Source organism: Balaenoptera ricei, chromosome 1 (assembly GCF_028023285.1).
Source record: "Balaenoptera ricei isolate mBalRic1 chromosome 1, mBalRic1.hap2, whole genome shotgun sequence".
NCBI classification, from domain to species: domain Eukaryota; kingdom Metazoa; phylum Chordata; class Mammalia; order Artiodactyla; family Balaenopteridae; genus Balaenoptera; species Balaenoptera ricei.
Window position 1 is genome coordinate 5,266,196 of NC_082639.1, and position 21,099 is coordinate 5,287,294.

General features: G+C 45.1%; 1 protein-coding gene across 1 annotated transcript in view; it reads left to right on the forward strand.

Moving 5' to 3' along the window:
- The window catches only part of LOC132347466 (calmodulin-binding transcription activator 1-like), a 501,538-nt gene that overhangs the window by 137,740 nt on the left and 342,699 nt on the right, over window positions 1-21,099 (forward strand). The window lies entirely within an intron of this gene.

Below are 21,099 nucleotides of genomic sequence, written 5' to 3' on the forward strand. Positions count from 1 at the left end.
TCTCTTTTTCTACAAATGTCATTTCCGGGCTGCAATAGGATGGAATTGCTTTCGAGTCATTTGATGCCAGGCACTTCTTGTCAACAGTATTTTGTTTGTCAAGACCCTGTTTGTTGTTTTTCTTTTTTCCTAACTTTTTACCCTATAGTCGCCATTTAAGTTTTCCCTGAAACCAGATGTAACTAAGACGCTCCTGTTTCTTGAGAGTCATTGGTGTACAGATTGGGATCAGCAAGATTCTTGCAGAATCACAAGGAGCCTCCGGTGCCTTGAGAGTTTGGGAGGAAAGAGGGAGCTGTGTAAGGCATCTCCCTCTTGAGGCGGCCAGGGACATCTCTGTTGAGCGGATCCCATGGGGATCGTGATCCCCAACCAGAGCCTGGCTTCCCTCTCTCTACTGACAAACCCTTCCGTTTCCCTCTGGGTGTTGCAACCTCAGGGAGCTCACAGGTATTAAGGATAACAAGGTGTGTCGCAGGGCTGGGACAGAGGTGGGCGCAGTAGCAAGCATCTTGGGATGTTGTGCAAACTTCAGTTTGCGGGAGGACAGGGTGCAGTCTGGTTTCCGTGGTATCGTGCTGACCCCACGTGCTCTCACTCTGGAGGAGCCATGGAGACGTCCCCCGGTTCCTCTTTTCCATTGTTTGAGGGCCTGAGCCATGTGTCACAGCGGGAGAGAGAGGATGTGAATCGTGATGCATTCTTGGCCAGCGAGTTAGTGAGCACCCACTCTTCTGCTTTCCTTGCTGACCCTTGTAAAGGATCTTCCCCGGGAGTATGGCAGCTGCTGTCTTGGGCCAGGAGCTGGGAAGCTGGCTGTGAGCCACCTGGGAATTCACAGTGGTCGGAGAGGGGGCTCCCAGAGTCCGCTGGTGTGTTGGGTCCTCCAGTGTGTCGGGATTGATCTCCAGCACCCACTCGAGTTCAACAGCTCACCCTCCACGCTGACGTCCTTTGTGACGCACTTTATCATTATGACTTCTTCTATATTAATCGTGTGCTTTTACGGCTGTTAAAAATAGCATCCAATGGCTTTTATTATAGTGCTCCACAGAGAGAGATAACTTGTGTTTTATGCTTTTGCGTTTTTTTGTTAAACACCTAATAACAATGCTTTATGATGATGAACAAAGAAAAAGGCGGGATAGGAGAAATCCATCCCAGTTCCCTGTGTTCTCCTGGGCTCAGTGGTTGCACAGCGTGATAGAAGCAACTGCACGAAACATGCAAATGCAGATTACGGGATCGTGCTGCTCCAGGCCCAACTCCAGCACTGAGACCGGTGATTGTGCAAACAGATTAGCCATTGTTACCGAAACCGAGGGAGGTGGGGCTTTGCTTGTCTCCTCCTGGACGGAGGGATAGATAGAAAGTGAGAAGTGGGGGAGGGGCAAGTGAGGGGCCACTCGTGCTGCGGGAATTCACACCCAGACCTCGGCCATCAGCCCCCGTGCCTGTGGGCCTCTGGTATATTTCATCTCCGTACTATGTAAATCAGGAACTTCTGGTTGTAAGTAACAGCAGGGTGGGATTCTTCCTCAGCAGCAGCCAAAGCCCAGGGGGGGAAAAAAAAAGCCACAGTGTTCCTTTTCTTCCCTCCTGTTATAAATTAGAATCGTCACTGGATGGAATCAGAATGATTTATGGTTATTCTTAGGCCATATTTATGTTCGGAGTTACTCGTGGCTTCCTCACTTGCAGTCTAACATGTAGACATGTGTGTGTGGGCGGCCTGGACCCTCAGACCACCGAGGAAGGGGATGGACAAGACAGTGCAGGTTTCCATGACTTTCTGGGCGTGAGCGACAGCGGGGCAGTAGGAACGGGAGGCGGGCTTGGAGGAGCTTTAGCAGCAACACAAGGGGTGTGTTTTCACGTTCTTGGAGAGTGAGGCCCCAGGTGGGTGTGAGGTGTGGTGGCCGCTCCCATTGGGCTTGGGGAGCTGTCCCATTGAGTCGATCAGCAGACGTTGACTGTGGTGCCTACTCTGTGCAGGGCCCTGTGGTGTCTACTGAGAAAATAGGAGCCGTGTTCTCTGCCCCAGGGACTCGCATTGAAATCGAGGAGGTAGCCATGTCCATACCTACAAGTCATGAACAGTACTGAGGAGTACAGAAGGCTGAGCGTTTAAGAGAAGTGTCCTGGGAGTTCAGAGTGGGCTGGGATGATCAGAGAAGCTTCCTGGGTGAGACGGGCCATAAGTTAAGCTCTTAAAGTTGGGAAGGATTGTGTGTGTAACGTAGTGTTTCCTAGCTTACCTTTCTCACCTAGCCTTTGGATTCTGAGATCCCCTCTTCCCTTGGAAGTGCTCTATAGTATTCAAGTGTATAAGCACTTGAATCACTCCTTGGTCGGTGGACGTTTCGATTCTTTCCAGTTTTCCAATGTTACGATACTTCAGTCAACGTTCTCATCCATGTCTGCTTGTGCACGTGTGCAACCCAGACCTGGCATCGCTGGGTGTAGGGTCTGAGTATTTTCAGTTTAACTGGATGCTGTCAAATGGCTCCCAAGTGGCTGTGCTAACTACCTGCCCAGCAGCGCTGAGAATGACCATTTCTTCTGCACCCTCTCGCATGCTGATGGGTGAAAGATGATACCCCGTTGAATTTGAACTTGGGTTTTTCTTAGTTATTCATGGGGATGAGGTCATTCTCGTGTTCATGGATGTCCTTTGCTGTGGATTGTCTGCCATGGGCATGATTTTTAAACAGCCCCAAAGGAAGAGTTATCTGGCAAGAGCAGCCCCACATCTCACCGATGTTACTCCTGCATTTGCTCTGATCTGGACCAGTGGCTGGGAAGCCCAGTTGTCATGCAGGGGACAGTAGGCAGGTGGTCCTTCCTACCTGGGAAATTGCAGTGCGTATATACATGGGTTTTGCATCTCACAGGAGGAGGGGGGCTTCCCAGTTTGGACTCTGCTTCCTTCTTCAGTGGATTCAGTCAGGTGGTTCCCATTGACTTAGTACATATATCATGCCAAGTACGGTGCCAGCCAGCTACCCCTACCGCTGGGTGAGGCAGACAGTCCTGCCCAGGGTCTTGGAGTTGTGATTTTCTACCACTCCAGCTGGTTTCCTCAGTTCAAGGGCATGATAGGTATTTGGATCTACCATTTAACATATCACTTGCTGTAAGCCTTCCCTCAGACCAGGAAAGCTTCCAGCCCTGTTCGTGGAACTGCTCAGAGGTCTGGCTTCTTTTGTTCTCAGAGGCTGAGGCCCTTGGTACACATGGCAACTCAGAGGCACATTGATTTTCTCATCCAGGCCCAGGATGGGGGCAGCTGCTTTTGAAGCTGACGAGCCCTTAGGTCCATGATTAGTTGTCTTGTCTATAAGCCAAGGAGAAGCAAGCTCAATAAGGTTTCCTGGGATGACAGGAGTTGGCAGGGAGGAAAAAGAAGCTGGCTGTGATGTCAACATTTCATGACATGAAATCTCAGCAGGCCTGAAGCGGGTCCTGCTCTCCAGGTAGATTGATGCCTGCTTACCTGGGGCCTGGGGTGTGCGGGGAGAGGACCTCTGGTGGGGGGGGAGTGCTTTTCCTGAATGCAGAGAGGCACACCTGGTGCCCCTGTGTCTCCAGGATCGCCACGCCATGGGTGGGATGAGCTGGCTGAAGTCAGCCCAAGGAAATGTTGTTCTTCGGGCCAAGCTGGAAGAGTACTTTTCAAGTTCATGGTGCTTTTCGCTGGCCCCGGAAGCTTGCGGGGCTGTCTTCTGCCCTGTCCTCGCCCCTCTCTTCTGAAAGCACCGGGTGTCTCAGAATCCAGGCTGTCGACTTCCCAGCACTTTCACTGCTGGGTTCCCATAACAGGAGCCACCCCTGGCCACAGCCTTACGAGTGTCCTGTACTCCAAGTACACCATCTCACTCGACCCTTCTCAAAACATCCACACCAGGTACATATTACTACACCTGTTTCATAGATGAAGAGATGGCACCTCGCAAGGGCTTCTCTTGCCCCACATCCCACCACGAATCAATGCAGAGCTGGGACGTGAGCCAAGATCTGCCCGGCTTTATGGTGTGAACACTTGCCCTGGGCATTCTGGCGGGGTTTTGGGTCAAGTCCAGCACACACCCTTCGTTCATCAGCCAGCTGTTGAATGCTTTCTACCCACCAGCACTGGGAGAGGTACCGAGGATGCATTGATGTCAACAAGAGGTCTCCCCTTCCCATGGGGACAAAAAAAATCAAGCACGCAACTTTAACGCAGGGTCATGAGGGCTGGGATGGAAGAATTACAAGGCTCTGGACCAAACACATAGCAGGGGCGCCTAAGGCAGACTTGATCTTAAGAAATGACATAAACACAGGGAACCAGGTGCTGGTGAGGGCTGGACAGTGAGGGGGTAGGGATGGAAACGAGCGATGGGCAGAGACAGAGGCTGCTGAAAAATAACTAACATGATTTACAGCAACAGGGGCCCAGAACTGTGACGTGTTAGCATCTCTCTCAGCCCTTTGCAGACCAGATACTCCCCAGCCTGGGGACGAGGCTCTCTGCTCTGATCACAAGGCATGCCTTGCCGTGACGTCCTGCCTTTGGAACAAACGCGTGGACATTGCACAGAAGCTGTTGTCTTGACTGTGGGTAGCATGGACAAAGGCATCCTTCCCCACTGAGCCCGTTCCGAGGCGGACAGGTACCCCCTGGCCTGGACCATCTGCCCAGCAGAAATGCCAGCCATTGCCTCTGACCAGAATTTTCAGCAGTGAAGAGAGAGTTTGGTTTTGCTGACCTGTTTGTGCTGCCTGAAAGAATGAAAAGCTGCTTTGACTTCTCAACTAAGTGCCTGAAAGCTCAAAGCCCCGTCTTGAATGTGGAAGTGGCAGGCAAGGTTATGTTTTTGGACATGGCCTCATTAGAAGTGATATTCTTTATTTGGACACTTAGGCCACGTATTAAGAAGGAAAAAAAAGGCACCTCTTTTAAAAGTAGGAATGATATTGTAGTTACCGCATTAGGAATTAACAGGGCATGAAATAACTGTCTGCCTCGTGGCGATGTCAGATCATTTCAGCTCTGCTTGCAGCCGTGAGATAAATAGGTATCTTGCTTGCAGCTGATGGGAAATATTTAAAATAGCCAGCCACAAACATGCATGGTGCCCAAATTGGGTTTGGGAAACAACAATGAATAGATAAGGGGTAAGTAAGTGGGCTGATGAAACAGCTGAGTGGCAGAAGCTCACAAAGGGTCAAGTGAGTCTGCGTGTTGCCACTCTGTGCTTTTAAACAGAATACAGATTTTTTGCTTTCCGTAAACGATCGTGTGGCTTTGGTCTGTGGATGTCTTATTTCACCCCGTTCTTCTTCAGACTTGCCATGCGCCCACTGGTCTACACTGTATAATGTGTTCCTTGCTCAGAACCTCCTTTCCCCACGTCTACATCGAGACTGTGTTAGCCTTGTAAATTCTGAACCTTCTAGGGCATCTTCCCTGATCTTCTACAGCCAGAAGAAATTATCCCCTGTCTTTCATTGCCATAGCACTCTGTCTGTACCTCTCTTGAAGAGGTGTTCTCTTTGACTCTATATGAGCTCTGTCCAGTTCAACAAACATAAATTAAGTATCTAGTATTTTCTAGATACTAGAACACCTCTATCTTGGTATCTAGATACTAGGTGATCTGTTAAGCACAGGATCTAGAGAGGCAAGTAAGACAGAGCATCCTTTTTTTTAATACTGTCTTTTAAAAAATTTTTATTTATCTATCTATTTATTTATTTTTTGGCCACACCGTGAGGCATGCAGGATCTTAGTTCCCCAGCCAGGGATCGAACCTGTGCCCCCTGTATTGGGAGCACAGGGTCTTAACCACTGGACCGCCAGGGAAGTCTCAGTATAGAGCATCCTACTTGGGAAACTTACAGAAACATGAAACTGGTCATTGCAATATGATGCGGTGATTGTTGCCATGGAGAAATGGTGTTAGAACGAACTTGTTTCCCTCTCTGAGGACAGGGTCTGATCAGTCACCCACGGGAGCTCGTTCTGAGCAGTGGGATATGCTGAAGGACCACCTGCCTTCACAGGTACCCCTCTTCTCAGCCTCATCCCAACCCTGCCATTAAGTCATGGCAGCTTTTTTATCCCTACTGGTCCCATGTCTGAGACTTGAACCCAGGTTCAAGTCCAGTCCCGGCCACCCCTCCTGTCCGGTACCGAGAGCTGTGGTCCAGGTGTCTGGTCTCATGACTCCAGTGCAGGGATCCGGTCTGTTTAGCAGCAGCTCAGAGGGTCTCCCAGGGCTCTCTTCTGACTTTTTAATCATCTGAATTTTTGTGCCGCGTTCTGCTGGCACGCGAACACGTTAAAACTTAATTTCCTGTTACCTGGGTGTGTTTCGGTGGTATCAATTCAGGGACTCAAATCCATAGTCTTTCCTTAATTTCTAATTACTCAGCATCCCTGGTGACATGTCCCTACACAATTCATATGATTAAAATTTTAACTAATAAATAACATAAGCTACCGACGTCTTAAAGTGGCAAGAGCACCCTGTCTGTTCACAGTCTGCTGGCTCACAGAGGCCTGGCCAGGGTGTTGGTTTTGCTTCTCCTTCTTCAGGCTTCCTCCTCCCTGACCACAGCCAGCTAATGACAGCAACGGCAAGGATGGTGTGCACCACTTAGTGAGCACCTATTGAATACCTGGTCCTGTACCCATCTCTCTATAAGCATCACCTCATTCAGTGACTTGGCAACATCCCTTTTGGGTAGGTACTGCTCTTATCTTCATTTTTGCAGCAGTAATTCATTTCCAGGAGGTTAAGAAATGTATCCAAGGATACCTAGCTGGTTAGTATCAGAGCCAAGGTACCGTCCCAGGTCTGCTGCTTCCAAATTCCCAGTTTCCTCATCACTATTCCTCATTGGCTCCCAAAACACCTGGATCCCCAGAAGATGTGTTCTTGGTCCACAGGGTGCTGGGAACGAAGGGTTTAAGATACAATACTGAGCACCCAAGCCTGGGTCAAAGTCAAGACTGGGGATCAGGAAAGCCTTTAGGAGAAGGGATGGGCCCCCTTCTGGCCACTAGGCTGTCCTTTCTCATAACTCGAACCAGTCAAAGAGGAAAGAGCCCCTACCTCACTGGGCCTCCAGCCCAGGAACCTGGCTCCCTCAGGCCACCAGGGACTGCGGAAGACCTGGGTGCCCCTTGCCATCCACTTCCGGGGTTGGGAGTTCGTCCTCCAACAGTCTGAATACCCTGCCTGACCTGCCTTAGCTCTGATTTCAAGTCCTTTAGGAGCCTCTTATATTCCCATGTCAACCTCCGCTTAGGGATAACAAGTTATGTTCATTTGCTCCCACAATGAACTGCCCATTTCCATTTGTCCTGAAGCTACAGCTTTCAGGCTTCCAGGATATTCTCACTCTGGTGATAAGGGCTCACTCTTCCTGTGTAGGGTTGCCAGATTTAGTGTGTATGCACACACACACACACACACACCACGCACACACGCACACACACAACACACACCCATACACATACATGAGAGACAGATGCCCAGTTACATTTTAACTTGAGTTAAACAAAACAAAAAAAAGATTTTTTAGTGCAAGTATGTTCCATGCAATTTTGGGGATATACTTATACTAAAATTTTATCTGTTGCTTCTCTGAAGCTCACATTTAGTCCTGTATTTTATCTGGCCACCCTCCCACCATCACAGCAGTTTCCTGGGAGTCTTTGCAGACAGAGATTTGGCTGCATGGGTATTGGTCTCATTGAAGACTTGCGGAACTGAGTTGGTTTCTCTCCAGACACATTATTGATGCAGGAACCATAAAAACAAGGACAGATACTGGCCCCGGCTTAGGAAAGAAAGCCTTCGTGGCAGTTAGCTAGTGAAGCCATGTGTGGCCAGGCCTGGGCCCCTCCTGCCGTCTCTGGGAGGTGAGTCGTGGGTACCTCCTCTCTCACTAGGTCTGCCGAAGCCCAGGTTCCGTGCCCTTATAGGTTGCTGCCTCGAGGAATGCAGGCCTCCTGCCAGTGGTGTTTGGAAAGCAGCTTGTTAGTGAAAGAGGTGCCAGGAAGACTTTGAAGGAAACACGTTTGTAATTTCTGCCTTCCTTATATCTCTGGTAGATTACAACATGTAAAATACTGTGCAGTTTTCCTTTTAAGCTTGATTGCAGCCTTCTTGAGCTAGAAACTCCCCGTGACGGTGGAGCCGCAGAATGCCAACTTGGTATGCTGAGCTTGTATTAAATTATTATCATAGCAGTCACTTAATATCATTGCAGATTAGCCCACGAGGACATGAATGGAAATTTTAGCATATTCAATTACAGTGGAAACCCTTGAACACCACTGTCAAAATTCACCCAGGGCCTTCCTCTGTTTGGGCCTCCACATACAGCAGGCACAAAGATAGACATTACCCAGGCCACACAACCTTGATTTTGTAAGCATAATTTGTGGCCTCGTCTGGAAGGTGGGGATGCCTTTTAAGAACATGATATATCTCTTACCCCGCCTTAGTAAATGACCAGATTTGGTTGTTTGCGTTGGGTAAAGGGTATCTCTGGCCTTCGCTTGACTGAATAGTAAATTATTGATCTTCTGCACATCTTTCAATTCCCTAACATTGCTGGGGAAATTTACTTCTGTCGTCGGTAGCTGCGGCTTGTCTCTGATGGGGCAGTTGGTGCTCAGAGGGTATGAATCTCCAGCCTTGTCCTAGGAGAGTCACACCTGGCCCCCTTTAGTTGACACCAACACAGGGAAGGTATTGTGGCTTGCAGAGTAATCAGGCCCGCGTCGCTCTGTCTGTCCGCTTCCCACAGGCCAGCAAAAAACCATGGGGAAATAGAGGAGCAGTGAAGGGCTTCTGTGCTCCCAGGAGTGGGGCGGAGAGAAGCATTACTGCATAAAGGAGGGATGGAGCAGCCACTCACACAGCTGCTGGGGTGGAGGCCGCTTCGATGGCTGCTGGCTCTTGTCACCTGGTTTCTCGTGCGAGTTTGTTGGGGTTTCGGACCGCTAAGCCGCTCTCCGCTTGCCCTCCCTGGATGCAAGACCAGATCTGTGGATGGAAAGCAGGTGATTTCATGAAAGAGCACCTTTCTGGTTCTTGAGTTTTTCTTCCAGAGAGATGAAATGACCTTGCGTTTCCTCTTTGTTCTTCTTAATTCCAACACCTTGTAATGCCGTGTACCCTTCAGGGTTTTGCCTCTCCTTCTTGTTGCAAAACTCCTGCAAAAGCTGAGACCTGCACAGACACATATGCAGTCACATGGCTGCTTGCTCCCCACCGTGTGGTCCATCAGTCACCAGCGTTAGCCCACCCGGGAGCTCATTAGAAGGGCAGATTCTCAGGCCCTGCCCCGGATCTACTGAATCCAGATCTGCCTTTTGATGTGACCCCCCTCCCCCCATGATGCAGAGGCACGTGCATTTGGAAGAGATTGACACATGCCATTCTCTTGCTGTTGGTGGGGTCCTCCCTTGGTGACTCAGTCCTAGGCAGGTGGTTTTCCTAATCTTATCTTAAGAAAAAAGTAAAGGAAAATTTTACAAGTTAGTCTGGTAATTCATTACTTGACTCCCAGCATCTTTTAAAAATATCTCACTGAAATCTCTGATGTTTGAGCCTGTTATTCCTTATTCTACCCTTGGCCGTGAAGGGGAGAGAACAGCAGGTCTGTGGAAGCAGAGCACACAGCGAGGCTGCCAATGACGGAGCAGCTGCCTCAGCTTCTCTCCTCCAGGTGACGTAGCCCTGCTCTCGCGTTGATCCAATGTCCCCCCTGTAGCCCAGTGCTTGGCATGGCACCTGCTACACAGTTGGTGCCCAATAAGCACTTTTTGAATGAATGAATGAAATGATGTATTTCTTCCGTGGCGGGCTGGACAGTACAGGGATCCCCCGCTTTTCGAAAGTTCAATTTACACCATGTCACTTTTACAAAAGACCTACGTTAGCACCTGTTTTCACTAACTGAAAGAAGTCCAAAGACAATTTTCGCTTTTAGGAAAAAAGGCAAAAATAGTGTTCAGTGCTGGTTTTGCAGCAGCTGTAGTAGAAGAGACGGCACCCCGAGCGGAAGGAGTGACCCCACCAAGCTCCTTCCCCCGGGACCACACTCAGCGTGTCAGCATCCAGTCACCAGAGCTGTGGCCTGGGTCTGAGCATCTGTGCTTTATCTCCATTTATTTTGTGCTTTTCTTACGTGTGTCCTAAGGTAACTGCTTCTTTGCCTTATACCATTTCAACTTACAAAAGGTTTCATAGGAATGCTTTACTTTCGGATGGCAGGGAAACCTGTAAATAGTTTCAGTTTTGCTGGCCAGAGGTCTCCATGGCAACTATTGTGACGTGAAAGCAGCCATAGGCTATATAATTAAGGAATGGGTGTGACTGTGTTCCAATAAAACTTTATTTACCAAGACAGGCTGGGGGCCAGATTTGGACTGTGGATGTAGTTTGCCGACCTCTGTTCTAGGTTACAGCAGCAGGTTCTAGAAGGAGCAGGGGGCTATGGGGACTGGTGAGAGATGGCAGGGGATGATCAAGGACTGGCCACAAACCCTCTTACGGACTTGAATCTGAGCACTGGTGTGTCCTAGGATTCATGTTTGCAACCTGACGTTATTCACACTTAGCTTATAATTCTGCAAGGAATTCACAGTGTTTTGCACAACACGCTGATGGTCACATTAGCGTTGTTAGTTGTGTTTGTCTTGGCGAAGTTAGGGTCTCTCCTTTCCCTTGACTTTTAGTGGCAATCTGGCTTATTCCACGGGGCATGGGATAATTGTCCTCCATCTGAAGAAACTAGGCAGAGCCTCCTGCAACAGGCAGCTTGGGGGTGAAAGCTGGGAAGCGTCCCGTCTCTCCCATGAGCCCAAGGCACTGCTCCATGGCGCTGCAGAGAAGGCGGGCAAGTCCCAGTGATGCGCTCTGAGCTCCCTTGTCCAGGGACAGCTGAGCCAGTGGTGTGTGGCCTTGCTGAGACCAGGTGGGTTAAAGGATCAGGATCTCGTGGAAGAGAGAAAGGCGGTACCACCTGCACCTTTGGGCTCAAAGTGCTTTGAAAGCAGCCTGGATGTGTTTGACGTGCCAACATCCCCCTAGAACAGAGGCTGTGGGGAGGGTGCAGACGGTATTTGTCCATGTTTAAGTATTTACATGACAGCATGAGAAGACCAGGGACTTTCTCTTTCATCTTGGATCCCACGATTTACATACAGGATTCTGATGAATGCAAGAGGTAGACATTTATTACAAAAGTGTAAGAAATATTGACTCTTCCTGAATTGATTATTTAGAATTTATTTTATTAAATATTCGAGGTGGCGTGTGATAAACTGAACCACTGCTGGTTTGCAGCCTAATGATTCATGTATCTGCGGTGGTGATAAGGAAATCAAAGACTCGGTTTGCCATTTCAGGGGAAGAATATGGATTATTATTAAATCCGGAATGGGCCTCTTGAGAAGCCTTCCTTAAGGGAACACATGTATCAATAATTTCTTCTTCATACAAGAATCCTAATGTTTATGGAAACATAAATTCTAAGCAAGTGGCTGTGGGTTTTCTTCCTCCCTTTGCCTCCTTCCATCCTTTCCTTACGGATGATCTGCTTTTATCCCTCAATTAGTGTCTAGCGTTCACAGTCCTTTAACCTCTGCATCTTTGTTGGCCCATTTCTAATTCTTAATGCCAAAAAGCTCGGCTGAGGTCTATGTATTTCAGCACATGAGATGCTGGTGGAGACCAAGATAGCGCCCACTTTGCTTGAAATTTCCTAAAAGGTTTGATAAATCTTGGAGGGGACTATGAATGCGTATTAGACCTCAGAACTCCGATGGGATGTAGGATGTTACCCTGAACCCATTCTTGCAGAAGCCAGCAGGCAGCCAAGCTTATCTGGTGGGTTGCATCTGTAGGAGGAGAGCAGGTGGGAAGACCTGGGACTCCGCCCCTTCTTAGGTGACAGGGACCCAGGGAGGGTTAGCAGACACTGCTGAAGGCAGCGCAGGTGTGGCCATCCAGCCGTCCCTGCAGGACAGATAAGGCAGAAGGAGCTCCCAGGTGACGTGCAGCAAGGATGACAAGTCCACACGCCTTATGGTGACATTTCGAAGGTATTAGCATTGTCTCGAGTTTCAAAATACTCCATGACTTCTTTCTCTTTCCAAAATATTAGACAGATGGTTAAATACCATAACCTTTTCCGTAGGAGACTGTGGGAAAAGAAACTGGGAAACCCCAAGAAGCCTTATCTCCCCCGATTCCTTCTGTGCACCGCAGTGCAACCGAAACGCAAGCTTAGCCCTTTCTCTGGTGTGACGCCCTGCCTCTGATATTTTACTTAAACCCCTCATTGTGCTGTGTGTTTTTATACATGGAATTAGACCTAACTGTCAGTATAATGCCGTATTAGGTTCCATTTCCCCAGAGAATCCACACTGAACTGCTCAGCAGTTATTTCTCACAAACAGGATCTGCTTGGCTTTCCCTGGGATTAATCAGTCCAGGAGGAAGTGAGTTTGCTGCTGACCTTTAATTCCTTAATTGCTGTGAAATAGTTGAAAGAGTCTTCAATGACAGCCCCCACCTAAGGGTGGGCGTAATGAAGCTCCCCTGGTCTCTTTACAGCGGGGCTGGGTTTGGTTGCTCTGTTCTCATCTAGTTCCCTGCCCCCTGGACCCTGACCCCTCAGCGCTCCCCTGAAGAGGGTGGCGGTTTGGACGATGCTCCTGATTCCCTGTTTGTTTGTCAGCTTCCGTCTCTCCAGCACCGAGCGCTGTGGGGACTCAATTCATATTTCCCAAAGGACGGCAATGAACTTGGAGGGGAGCTAGCCCATCGATTTCAGGTTCCCAGTGGGGGCGGTGGTCTCCCCGGTGATTGAACGGAGTCTGACATTCCCACGGGGTTGAGGTCAAGTGCGGCAGCCTCGTGCTGGCTTGAAGAACCATCACATTTGCCTTTTCCTGAGAGGTGGTTAAGTAAACGTCATGGAAGTAGCTTCCCTCCCAAATGAATGGAACACCTTCAGATGTGATACGAAATGTTTGGAAATGCAGCGCAGCACGGCATTTTGGCCGTATATATATTTTTTCCTTTCACAACACCTGGCAATAAAATTTTCTGGCTAAATGCCAGATGAGTGTGCGCCTCATTATGTAGAGTAACTTCGTCTATAACTTTTTTAAGCCCTCCAGATGGAAGCACGGGATAAATCTGGAGAGCTGGAGAAGGGAAATGAAAATAAATGCACTAAGAAATAAAGAATCTGTTTTTTATACTTTCTTTTGCAAATAGTGTTTGCAATGACATATTGTGAATGGACTGAATTATAACAAAAACAGAAATGAAACAGAGCTCTGGGGTAGGAAGAGCAATTGTTACATTTACTTTAACTGATATAATGCAAAGGAACGCTTTTTACACTCAATTAGTTTGCACATTGTGTTGGACACAAACCAGAAATGTAGAACGTTTTTGGGTTTTGTTTTACATGATTAAGGGAGTGAGATGAAATAAATTCAGTAAATTACCCTCCTTCCTTTTTGGCCTGCGATATTTTTGGTTTGTTTTTCTCCACCCCTGGTACTGAATGAATGGGGTGGGGGGTGGAGGGAACAGGGGCCCCCGGCCTCTGTTCCCAAACAAGATGGTCCTTCCAAAGATCAGTGGGTTTTCAGCAGAGTTCCTTCCTCTACCTTAGGGCCATCTTTGGCTGCATAAACAAGGTTACGAATCAGAGCTATTTACATTTGGTATTTGATCGTATTTTGTGCTTTGACTATCAGAAAAGGATAGCAAGTGTGATAGAGGCTAACAGATGTTAGCAAGCATTTCAGCAGCAAAAGTATTTCCAAGGCTGTGTATTTCAAGATCCTTGTTTAATTTATTTTGCTTAATTATCCTTTCTTGCATTTTTAATGCTCCTAATATGATAATACTAAGAATTGCAGTATGTGATTATGTATTGCTCATTTTAATATATGCTAGATGTGAGGGGAAATGTGGGTTGATGTCGGGAACAGATAGACTTGGGGGACCCAGCCCTGTGCCTTCCTGAGTTCAGCTCTGTCTCCTGCAGGAGGGGTCCAGGAAGGGACTGGGTCTTCTCTGCAAATGATGTAGAAAAGCGTTTCTCAAACTTTAATGTGCATACAAGTCCCCCAAGGATTCTGATTCCAGTGGTCTTGGTGGGGCCCCGAGATGCTGCATTCAGAGCAAGTTCCCAGGTGGTGGTGATACTGCTGGTCCTAAATCATACTTGGAGTAGTGAAGACGGGAAGACGTCAGGGAGTGAAAATGACATCGGTTGTATCCCACAGGCTGCTGAAAAACTAGTACCCCCTGCTAGTTGGAAATAACCAACACCCACTGACCGAGCCATGCCTGGGGCACAGGGCAGTTTACTCTGGGCTCAGAAGCTGTGGTCAAGGGCCCTGGTCCAACTCCCATCTTTTCAAAAGATCATCTTTAGTTTTATATGTGCAAAAGGAAAGCCACACCTGTGGTGAACTCAGTGATTCTGTATTTTATATTCAAAACCACAAATACTAATAAGAAAACAAAGGGAGAAACTTGTTAGGTATAATATCCAATTATAATTATTTTTACTCCAAAAGGCATGTCAAATAAATAATGCAGTTTATGTTACTTCTAGAAAATGCAGCAACATTAGTTAATTTACATAAATTATACAACTCATTATCTTTGTTTATAAAAAGCCTTAGCAATATTTTGGCTTATGGATCTAAAAGGGGAAAAAAAAAATCTCAGATTTCAGTTCAGTGTAATTTTCCTTTCCTGCACAGTCACCTTTTTATTTATTTACAGAAAGAACGTCTGTTTGACAGATCCCCTTAGGATTGCTGCCCTTTCCTCATGATGAATGGAATGCATTAAGTCTTAGTTTTGTTTATAAAAAGCCAAATAAATACAAGTGAGTTAATCCAAGCATCCAGAGAGAAGCCTGAGCAGCAGTTGTGGTTTCCTCTGCCGGCTTTGCCCAATGCCGACACCGACACGCACGCCTGCAGGGTGGGTAGGGGGCTGCGGGGACCAGGGAGCGGGGTTTCCAAGCCTCCTTCTCGTCTTCTCTGCCGGTACGTTCTCCGGCAGCTTGGGTTGGGTGCCGGCGTGCCGCCTCTGAGCAGCTGGACCCTTCCTGGTGTGTGGTCCAAACCAGGACCTGGGTGTCACCCCTGAGCACCTGAAATGTGCCTGGTCCCAACTGCAACATGCTGGACGTGTAAAACACACACTACATTTCCGAGACTTAGCATGAAAAAAAAAAGAACATGTTAAATAACCCATTCATATTTCTATTGATTACATGTTGAAATATTTTAACTATATTGGCCAAATAAAATATATCATTAAAATTAGTTTTACCAGCTTCTTTTTACTGCTTTACCATTGCCACCAGGACATTTAAAATGTGGCTTATATTGTCTCTCCACTGGGCAGCTCTGGGGCTATCCTATACTAACCAAGGGGCTGGGCCCTAGATTAATTTTGAGCACACTCATTGTTTAGACTCTGCTTCTATTCTTCTGCTGGCCCTGAATCAGTCTTTGACTCGTAATCAGAAATTTAGGATGCAATGCAGTAGAAAGGGTCGGTCTTGTTTGATGGTGTGGCTGGAAATTTGAGGGACACGTGGGAGAAAAACTGATACAAGAAAATTGAGCTCTTTTCTTTCGATGGCGCTTTGGTGCTTCTAGTTTAATATTAAAGCCTTTGCCTGTGGATGGAGGAGCCCAGCTCCCAGGCTGTTTCAAGTGGAAAATGATGAGTCCTAACTTCTCTTGCTCATGCAGACCCATCAGAAGGGCAAGAGAAAAGGACTGCCCCACGGCACGTCTGCGGAACCAAGGCGCACGTGCCAGAGGAGGGAATGATGGACACTGTTTCATTCACAGGGAAACCCGGGCCCTGCCAGGCACCAGGGTGTCTGGACTTATGGCATCAGCATGTTCAGAATATAACCCAACGCCAGCAGGCTTCTGGCTGAGACCACTGTGGGGTTCACTGCAGGCAGAGCCTAGGTCCCTGAAGCCCCAGGCCCGCCCCTGCCGGGTCCAGGTGAAGCTCTTAGCCCTCGTAGCATTTGGGAGGTTACAGACAAAGTGATTTCTGTCACTTGTGAGTTGTTGATGAATGATGCAATTCTTCCATCATCCACCCATCCATTCAAGAAACATTATTATACTTGGGTTTTCAGTATTAGCTCAGAGATATTGAAGTTCTGTACTTTGACCACCCGAGAGCAGAGAAATCCACTCAGCTGATCAATTAGAAACCTGCAGAATAATTACTGAATTATTTTGAGAAATGTTGAAGCCATTGCTTTTGGTCTAGGCTGTTATTCATTGGACATGATGAATTTAGAAATGCTAGTGAAAAAGCTTCTTAACTTTAGATTGTGACAGCCTTCATGGTGAGAACTGTGATATATATTCATGTTCACCCATATACTATAAGTATTTGTTATATTCACAATAAACTCTTTATAACTGTGAAAAAAAAAAAAACAAAGAAACATTATTATAAGCCCTCTGTGCCAGGCACTTGGCTGGGCACTGGGGATACAGTGAGGCAGAAAGCAGGTACATTCTCTGTCCTCTCAAAGCCCCCCCCGACTTAGTGGGGTGGGGACAGACACGGCAGCGGTAAGCAGTTAAGTACCTCAGGGCCCCCCTGAGAAGTGCTGGGGGTGACAAACAAGGCACGTGCCAGGTGGAGAATAACTAGAGGGCCCTGGCCTTCGGTGGTCCAGGGGCCTGAATGAGGCAGGAACAGTCAGCCCATGACTTCAAGCACAAAGGGCCATTGCTGTGAAGAACTGGGGCAGGGCATCCTCAGACAGGACAGCATGACGCCCCAAGGCTGGAGGGACCTTGGTTTTCTCCTGACGGAAGGGACCAGTGTGCTTGGGGCGCAGTGGACAAGGAGAGGGTGGCGGGAGGTGTGGCTGGAGGCGCTGGAGTCAGGTCGCATGGAGGTTCAGCTGCGGTAAGGATTTTGGATTCTGTTCTAAGGGTCATAAGAAGTCACTCGCGGGATCTGGGAGGCAGTGGGGAAAGTCCTGGATGGGTAACTTGGCCCTGGGCCGAGGGATACTGGGCGTGTCACCTAATCCCTTGGGGGTTGGTTTCTTCATCTACAAAATGGAAAGGCTGAGGGAGGGGAAGGGAAGTTGGCCAGAGCCTTCTCCAAATAGGAAGTTTTCTTCCTGCTTAAAATTGCCGTGATTCAGCGAGAGCTCGGTCTTTCCCCCTCCTGGAGTCGAGTGGCCTTCTTGCCCCCCACGGCTGGAGGGAGGGCAGATAGATAGATAGGTAGGTAGGTAGATATAGATAGATGATAGGTAGGTAGGTAGGTAGGTAGGTAGATAGATAGATAGATAGATAGATAGATAGATAGATAGATAGAAGACCCAAATGACTTAAACCAGGAGTGAAAGAGGGGACATCACTACTGTCTTTGTAGAAATAAAAAGGATTATAAAGGAATACAATGAACAAGTGTCTGTCTGCCAACAAATACATAACTTAGATGAAATGGACAAATTCCTAGAAAGATACAATTACTGAAATTGACTCAAGAAGAAATAGAAAATCTGAATAGACTTAAAACAAGGAAAGATAGTAATTTAAAAATCTCCTGACAAAGGAAGGCCAAGGGTCAGAGAGATTCGTTAGTGAATGCTAGCAAACATTTAAAAAATAGTTAATGTAAGTCATTGACAACCTATTCCAGAATGTAGAAGAGGAGGGAAATTTCAAAGGACATCAATTGTATCTCAATGCACTAGCAAATAAACAATTTGAAAGTCAAATTAAGAAAATAATTTCAGTTATAATAGCGTCAAGAAGAAAAAAATACTTAGGAATACATTTTTGACAAGAAGTATAAGACTTGGGCACTACAGAACATTGTTGAAAGAAAGAAGTTCTAAATAAATGGAAAGACATCCCATGCTGATGGATCAGAACACTTAATATTAAGATGGCAATAGTCCCCCAACTGATCTACAGATTCAATGTAATCCATATCAAAATCTCAGCTGACTTTTTTGCAGAAATCAATAAGCTGAACCTAAAATTCATATGGAAATGTAAGGGACCTAGGAGAGTCAATATAATCTTGAAAAAGAACAAAATTGGAGGACTCAAAATTTTCAATTTCATACTTAGTATAAAGCTACAGTTATTGAGATAGTGTGATACTGGTTTAAGGATAGACATATAGATCAATGAAATAAAACTGACAGTCCAGAAATAAACCTTAACATTTACGGTCAATTGATTTTCTACAAAGGGACCAAGACAATATAATCAGGATAGAATAGTCTTTTTCACAAGGGGTTCTGGGACAACTGTATATACACATGCAAAAAGAGAATTTGAGCCCCTGCCTTATATCATACACAAAAATTAACTCAAAGTAGAGCATAGAGCTAAATGTAAGAGCTAAAAATATAAGTCTTAGAAGAAGATAGAAATAAATCTTAGTAATTTTTAGGCTGGGAAATGATTTCTTTTATGACACCAAGAGCACAGATGATTAAAGAGAAGACTGATAGGTTGGACTTCATCAAAATTAAAAGCTTTTGTTCTTCAAAAGATGCCATCAAGAAAGTCAAAAGGCAACCTGCAGCCTAGGAGAAAACATTTTCAACTTATAAAACTGATAAAATACTTGTATCTAAAATATATAAAGAATTCTTACAACTTAATAAAAAGAAAAATAGCTCAGTTAAGATGGGCAAAGAATTTGAATAGACGTTTCCCCAAAGAAGATGTATGAATGTCTAATAGGCATGTGAAAAGATGTTTAACAATATCATTAATCATCAGGGAAATCAAAACCACAGTGAGATACTACTTCACACCCACTAAGATGGCTATAATTAAAAAAAAGACAGATAATAATAAGTGTTGACAAGGATGTAGAGAAATTGAAATGCTCACACATTGCTGATGGGGTTGTAAAATGGTGCTGCTGCAGTGGATAACAGTTTGTTAGTTCCTCAGATATTAAACACAGACTTACCATAAGACCCAGAAATTCCACTCCTAGGTATATACCCAAGAGAAATAAAACATGTATTTATGGAAAAACTTGTACACAGATGTACTTAGCAGCATTATTCATAATAGGCAATAAGTGGAAACAACTCAAATGTTGATTGACTGATGAATGGATAAATTAAATGTGGTATATTCATACAAGGAAATGTTTTTTGGTAATAAAAAGGAATGAAGTGCCAATACATGCTACAACATGGATAAACTGCTAAACATTATTCTAAGTGAAAGAAGTCAGTCACAAAAGACTATATATTATATGATACCATTTATATCAAATGCCCAGAATAGGGGCAATCTATAGAGACAGAAAGTAGATCACTAGCTGCCTAGGGCTGGAGGTGTGTGTATTGGATGGGGAGTGAAAGCTAATGGGAATAAGGTTTCTTTTTGGGGTGATGAAAATGTTCCAAAATTAGATTATGGTGATTGTTGCACAAGGCTGTAAATATACTAAAAATGTTGAGTGTACACTTTAAATGGGTGAACTTTACAGTGTGTAAATTATATATCAATAAGATAATTGTCTAAAGCAAAAATAATAACAATATATAGAAGCAAAGTGTATGACAACAGTAATACAAGGAACGCATGGGGAAGTGGAAGCATGTTGTTGAAAGGTTTTTACATTATTGATGGACTGCTATAATTATTTGAAGATAGAATACTGTGATTAAAAATATATACTGCAAATCCTAGAGCAACCACTAAAAACTAAGAGAAATAGCCAGCAACCCAGTAGTGGAGATAAAGTGGAATACTCAAAAAAAAAACAAAAACAAAAACAAAAAACAGGACAAATAGAAAACAAGTAGCTAGATGATAGAGATAAACCCAGACATCTATCATAATTGGCTAAAACATTCCATTGAAAAGCTAGAGATTATCTGAGTGGACACAAAAAGCAAAACCCAACTACATGCTTTCTACAAGAAACACTTTAATAATAAAGGCACAGATAGATTAGAAGCAAAAAGGTAGAAAAAAGATATAATGCACAAACACTAACCATAAGAAAGTGAAAATGATTCTATTTTCAAGCAAAGTAGACTTCAGGACAAGGACTATTATTAAAAACTAAGGAGAGACATTTTGTAATAAAAGGTCAGTCCATCAAGAAGACGTAACGGTTCTAAATGTATGTGCACCTAATTACGTAGCTTCGAGATACATGCCAAAGTGACAGAACCGAAAGGAGGAATAAATAAATTCACAATTGTAGTGGGACACATCAACATTCCTTTCTCAGTGATGAACAAAATAGATAGGAAATCAGTAAGGACGTGGAAAACTTGAATAATGCTATCAACCAACTTGATCTAATTGACATTTTTGAAACAAAATACCCAACAATAGAAGAATACACCTCCTTTCAACTGCACATAGAACACTTACTAATCTAGGCCTTGTGTTATGCTATAAAACAAGTCTCATCAAATTTAGAAGGATTACTATCTGTTTCCCTGGCAGTAATTGAATTAATTTAGAAATTCAGATATAAACTATATATCTGAAAAATTCCCAAATATTTGGAAATTAAACTACATACTTCTAAGAGTAAAACTTTAAAAAATCACAAAGGAAACTAAAAAATATTTTTAAATGAATGAAAAATAAAACATGACATAAAATTTGTGTGATGCAGCTAAAGCAAATCGTAGAAGGAAATTTATAGTTTTAAATGCTTGTGTAAATTGCTTATATGATATTTACATTTAAAATCAATAAATGTAATTCATATCAACAAAGGTTTAAAAATGATCTAAGCTTTTACATTATGAAGCTAGAAAAAGCAGAGCCAATGAAAACCAAAGTAGAAAAAAGTGATGGTAAATATAAAGGTGAAATCAATGAAATAGTAAATAGAAAAACAATTTGTAAATAGACGAACAAAACAAAAGCTGGATCTCTGCAAGATCAATAAAATGATAAACCTATAGTTAGTCTGATTGAGAAACAAATGAGAGAAAACACAAAATATTAGTATTATGCACGTAAAAGGAGGCATCACT